The sequence below is a fragment of the Lipotes vexillifer genome, unplaced genomic scaffold (assembly GCF_000442215.2).
Source record: "Lipotes vexillifer unplaced genomic scaffold, Lipotes_vexillifer_v1.1 scaffold439, whole genome shotgun sequence".
NCBI classification, from domain to species: domain Eukaryota; kingdom Metazoa; phylum Chordata; class Mammalia; order Artiodactyla; family Lipotidae; genus Lipotes; species Lipotes vexillifer.
In genome coordinates, this window is record NW_006798732.1 from 1,059,061 (window position 1) to 1,065,619 (window position 6,559).

A 6,559-nucleotide genomic window follows, 5' to 3' on the forward strand; every position below is an offset into this window, starting at 1 on the left:
AGGAATGCCTTCTCTGCCATTCTTGGGAAATTTATGTTTTTCAGAATCCCAAGAAAAATCAGTCCGGGAATCAGGAAATGATCATCTTACAAGAACTAAGGCTTAACCATCAACATAGGAATGTTACCAGTTTGGAAGCATCCACTACTACCAAGTGGAAAGTGAGAGCAGGAAACGCTGACACGTAGAATCCAGAGTCAGAGTCACATCGCTGGGGACCCCAGGACAAGAGCCAGCAGGGGAGACGTGGTGGAAATCGCTCGGTCTTGCTGGCAGCCGTGGCCGCGTGAAAAGTGTGCTTCTGGCTCTATCTCCTAACAGTTGATTAATTCTTACAAATTAAAAAAATTAATTACTTTATATACATAGTATACCTAACACAAATCTTACGAGTAGCTTTCCGAGAAATAACGAGGCAAAACAACAGATGTCCCTGACATGCCTCCCCATCCTTCATGTCTGGTTAAGGTCTGCTCCTCCAGGAAGTCACCTTGACCTTTAAACCTGGGTTCCTTGTCCCTCCAGTGTGCTCCTACTGCTCTCGTGGTATTTACATCAAGAGGAGGATGATTGCTTGGTAGTCCCCAGAGGAACCGCGCCTCCTGCTTTGCATAACCTTACGTGGCCCCTCCCACACTGACTGTGGGCGTGGGCGTGTGACTTGCTTTGGCTGTCGGGACATGAGTCAGACTGATAGAGGTAAATAATTGATAGGACCTCTATCCTGGAGCTTGTTTCCTTGGAACACTCCTTCTTGGAAGGCAGTCAGCACAGCCTCAATTAGCCCAGGCTAGTCTACTAAATGACGCGAGACGCTGGGGGATGATGGGCCATCTTGGACCTTCCAGCCCCGCACTCCACCCCACCCCCAGGCTCCCAGCTGAACGCAGCTGCTCCAGAATGTGGAACAGAAGAGCTGCCCAGCTGAGCCCAGTCCACCCAGAGACTTGTGAGAAACAAAAAGCATCCTGTTTTTTCTTTTAAAGCCCCTGAGTTTTAGGATGATATTTGACACGGCAATAGATAAGCCAAACACCCTGTGCTGTCATTACCTGTTACTTCTCCCTTTGCAGATAAACTATAAGTTCTAGGAAGATAAGTTCAGGCCTGCCTTGTTTTAAGTAGGGGCTCATTATATGCTATTGCAAGGACTGTGCCCTCGCCTCAGGTTAGTTCAGACCCAGCAGCATTGCCAGCTCAAGCTCAGCTGCATCAAACAGGGTGTGATTAAGCATTTTGTTTCTACTTGCGCCAAAGTTATTAAAGATTACAATCTATGACTTTCTGTATCTCGTGCTGAAACTAAGTTATGACATCAAGCGAAAAAGCAGGATTACTTTAGGACGTTGCTACTTTGTTGGGCTTTCTTGCTCTGCTTTGGAAGCAAGTTTAGACTGACAGCTCTTCTTAGAACTTTGCTTGGAAAACACCTCTGCTTCCAAACACCCAGAAGATCTGGGGGGAGGAGGATGGGAGGTGGTGAAAAAGGAGAAACAAATAGTTTGGGCTGAATCCAGGCTACATTTTTCAATCAGGTCAGCCTCTGACTCAGCACCGGTGCGAGGCAATCGCCGCTTCTTCTGAGCTCCTGGGAGGTTTTTATCTGGACCATCTGGCAATTAATCACGGCGCTCCCTGCGATCTCCTCTTCTGTCTTCTTTGCACTGGGTCCTGCCGTTTCATTTTTCACAGGTTTGTGCCCCGCCTCTTCACTGAGTTCCCACAGAGTCCAGCACATTGTAAGCACTCAGTACACAGGTCCCAGGGGATGGTTTTGCTCCAAGCAACCCTACCAAAAACTGGATGGGAAGGACTTTAAACAGCCCAACGTAAGATTGCAAAGATCCACCAGGGCTGGAGTGCACCGGTGTTCAGAGGGGGTGAGTATCAGCCTGGCACTGGGAGAATTGTACCCGATTTGTATCTTGGTCTTTGGAGACATCCGACCCCAAACCCGAGGCTTTCTCAGCCTTAGGCCGAGGGATGGATGATTCATCGTCTCTCTCTGCCTCTGTGTCTCTTTCTGTCTCTTTCTCTCTTATCTGTGAATCTATGAATCATTTTCTGTGCTTTCGCCGAGGTTACAAAGAGATGAGGATTTCAGTCAAACAGAGTCTGTCCTGCCGGCTAGAGATACCAACCTGGGTAATAGGGTCTCGGAGCAGCAGGAGTCTCTTTTCCAAGGATGTCTTCAAAGAAGAGAGAACTTCTCTGCTGGCTGGCATGATGTCTGTCTGCATCCAGTTATCGATTCCTCACTCTCTGATGATACCACGTGTCTCAGGAGTAGACCTGGACCCACATTATTCTGAGAAGCAGCAGCAAAAGCAACATCTCTCCCCCAATATACAGTCTTTCTTTAAAAATGACCAACACATCCATGATCCTAAAGGAAACTCAGGACATAAGGCTGGCTGGGGCTATTCTGGCTTTAACCCCAAAGCTCTTCTCACGCTATGGAACTTCCTAGAAGCTGGGGAGGTCTCAGAGCCTTATGCTGACTGTCAGCAGCCCCGCCCTTTCCCCTCCCTGCCGGCCTGATGCTCTGAGCCCATTTCTCCCAGGCCACATTCTAAGTTCTCTAAGATGGACCTCAAGATCCTGCCCCCTAGTGATCACATGCTATATAATGCCCTCCCCCAAGTACAGGGTGAATAGGATGGCTGGCCTCTTCCTGGATAAGGTTACATCCCACTGGCAAAGCGATGGGATGATTTGGTCACATTCTATATATCACATAGTATGTGCCCTTCATAGCTGACTGAAGGGAGATTTGAAGGGAGAGCCATTCTGCTGGCTCTGAGCATCCCTGTTGAGGGTGGTCAGAGGCTAGGACCCAAGGCGGGCCTTTAGTAGCTGGAGGTGACCCTCCGTGACAGTCAAGAAGAAAACGGGACCTCATTCCTTAAAAAACCATATGATCCAGCAATCCCACTCCTGGGCACATATCTGGAGAAAACTATCATTCAAAAAGATACATGCACCGATGTTCATATGTTCATATGCACCAATGTTCATAGTAGCACTATTTGCAGTAAGCCAAGACATGGAAACAACCTAAATGTCCATCGACAGAGGAATGAATAAAGAAGATGTGGTGCATATATACAATGGAATATTACTCAGCCATAAAAAAGAACAAAACAATGCCATTTGCAGCAACATGGATGGACCTAGAGATTATCATACTAACTGAAGTAAGCCAGACAGAGAAAGACAAATATCATATGATATCACTTGTAAACATGGATGCCTAGAGATTATCATACTAACTGAAGTAAGCCAGACAGAGAAAGACAAATATCATATGATATCACTTGTAGGTGGAACCGAAAACAATGATACAAATGAATTTATTTACAAAACAGAAACAGACTCAGACACAGAAAGCAAACTTATGGTTACCAAGGGGGTAAGCGTGTTAACATACACACACTGCTATATATAAAATAGAAAACCAACAAGGACCTACTGTATAGCACAGGGAACTCAGCTCAAGATCTTGTAATAACCTACAAAAGGGAAAAGGATCTGAAAAGGAATATATGTGTATAACGGAATCACTTCGCTGTACATTTGAAACTAACACACATCGTAAATCAACTATACTCCAATTAAAAACAAACAAACAAATAAATAAACAGAAAGAAAACGGGACCTCGTCCTACCCCTGCAAGGAACTGGATTCTGCTGACAACCAGTGACCCCGGAGGGGGCCCTGATACCCGGATGAGCTCAGAGCCCCTGTGGACACCTTGATTTCAGCCTGGGGACACCTTGAGCAGAGGCCCCAGCTTTGCCGGGTCCGGACTCCTGACCCACAGACCCTGTGAGATGAAAACTGTGTGTTGTTCTAACCACTGTCTGTGTGAGTTGTTACCCGGCACACAGGATGAGTCTAGCCCTCTCCCCTCATGGCAGCCCTCAGCCTGCTTGGTCACACAGCGGCCCTCGACCAGTGATGGGTAACTGAGCAGTGTTTTTGCCCCAGGATACCTGCTTTTGAATGGGAAATGCCTTCAGTCTCCTTCATTTTGCGCCATCACCCCCTTTGCCGGACCCCAAATGTTTGGTGGGCACCAGGCTACACCAGGAGTTCTCACACCCACCGCGAGGCCCCTGGAGCCTCACAGCCATGCTGCCCTTGGGGCCTGCGGGACTCTGCGCCCCCACAGACACTCCCTTCCTGCACTCTTAATAGCCAGACAGAAGGGAACACAGAGACTGGAGCCCAGGTTTTCCCAACTCCGAATTCCATGCTGCTTCCGCTCTGCACACTGTGGAACTGCAGACGATTTCTGAAGGCTTGAGGAGGGATGTTGGAAAGGGGTGGTTTTCCAAAATTACAAACTAGACCACAGTGCTAGGACACTGGGCGGAGGGACCTTGCCGGAGGGAAGAGGTGGGGAAGGGCCAAGTGCCCGAAGCATGGTTTCTGCCTCTCCGTGGTCCTTATCTGTCCTCAGTCCTCCCCAGGACATCACACACCGTCCAGGAAATTTGCTTTTGCTTTGGGAGCGGCTCTGAGGCTCCCTGAGAATCCTCTGGCCTCTGCTTCCCTTCCTGTGATGCCATCTTTAAGTGTGATGCCCGGAACAGTCCTGCCTCAGCAGGTGGCAGTGATCTCCCTGTTCCTGGAAGGCGACAAGCCCAGACAGGAGAATAGGGAGAGAAAGCAGGGTACTTCCTAGTAATCTCTTCCTTCACCACTGACCCCTTCAAAAAGCAAGTAAAGAGGAGAAAAGGGAACAACATGGGTGGAGTGGGGTAGGAAAAAAGTGTTTCTGCCCTAAGCGCCGACAGGGACAGATTTTAGGGGGGTGAAATAGGAACTTACCAATAAGTGACAAGTTCCAAATACCAGTCAGCATTATGTCTCCATTATCCACCAGTCACTGCCCGTGTGAGCAAACCGTGTTCTTTTTATTTATTTATTTTAGTGATAAGAAGAAATAACATGCAAACAAACGCTCATAGTTCAGAATCTGTGGATGCTTCCTGAAAAATGCCGAAAACAAGTTAATGAAGCTTTAATTCCCCGAGAGATTAGCCTCTGGTGTTGGCTCGGCCACTATCTCTCCTTAACACAGCTTGTCTCTGCTGATAATGTGGGCTAATCTCTTGTGGGGTGAGGGGTACATTTGTGCTTTTCTCATTGCCTTTTTTTCAGGTGTTTGTTTTGTCTTCCCCAAAGCTGGAACAGGAAATTGTCTTTTGTTTCCAGCAGTCTTTCTGTCTGTCGTTGCCATAGAAATATTCCTGGATATCATAACATGGTCCACAGGACGCCCCAGTGCCAGCCCTGCGTCCTTGCTTCTTTCCGATGCCCAAAGGGTCCTGAATTATGAAGATGCCTGCTCTCTTCTGCTTTGCTCGTACATGGCTTTTCCCTCCAACATTTTATTATGGAAATGTTCAAGCATACAGCAATATAGTAAGGATTTTTAACGGACACCTACTACCTAGATTCTACAATTAACGTTTTCCCGTACTTGCTTCATGCCCTATCTGTCCAACTCCGTTATCCACCCAGCAAGCTTCCTTGTTTTAAATAAGGCAGTGTCAAGTAAATTACAGTCATCAGTACACCATCCCCTAAATATTTCAGCATGCATGTTATTAATGAGGGTTCAATGTCTGTTTGTAGTTTTTCCTTTGGATGTAAAATTTGCATATGATGAAATGTGCACATCTTCCATGTCACTGGCTGTGTTTTGGGGATGTGCATACACTCTTGTAACCTAAGGCCCTAGCAAGATAGAGAGCTTTACCTCCCCCGCCATGGGGACATTGCTCTGTGCCCCTTCCCAGTCAATTCCTGTCCCTACTCTGCCCCCAGAAGAGCTTCTTTTCTGATTTTCCACCATAGATTAGTGTTTTCTCTTCTAGAAATCTATGTAAGTGAGACAATACTTTCACGTAAAGCTTCTCAGCACAATGACTGTAAGCTCCATCTATGTTTTTCCTTTCTTTTGATCGCTGAGTTGTATTCTCTTCCATGAATATGCTTCAGCTTCTTTATCCATTCTTCTGGTGTTTCCAGGTTGGGGCTACTATTTACATGTATTGAAGGGAAGACCAAGTTGAAATCGCAAAAAATTAAACCAACAACAATAAAAACTAAACGAAAAATACCCGACACACACACATTCATGAAGTCTTATCTTTGGGCTAGAATTTCATTACTTTTTCTTACATACAGTTCCTAACAGTATATATTTGTTAACACAATTTGTACACTAGAGAGTCTATTTGGATAAACAGACTAGGATTACAGGCCATGAGCACGTTATTTAGTTACATAAAAATGGGTACAAAATGGTCGAAACCAATTTGTTTTCCCTAAACCAGGCTGGCACTTTAAAAAATACAGCTCAGGACAATGGGAAATGATCATCAATTTCTAATGATTGAAGTCTAAATGGACTATAAAGGTATAGAGTACTATTCTCTAGTCTAGAAACCTGATTCTAGGGTACGGTTTTATAGCTATTGGTCCTTCTATGTGTTGAACAACATTTTTCCAAGTAAGAGGTGGTGTGGTGTCTTAGAAAGAGTG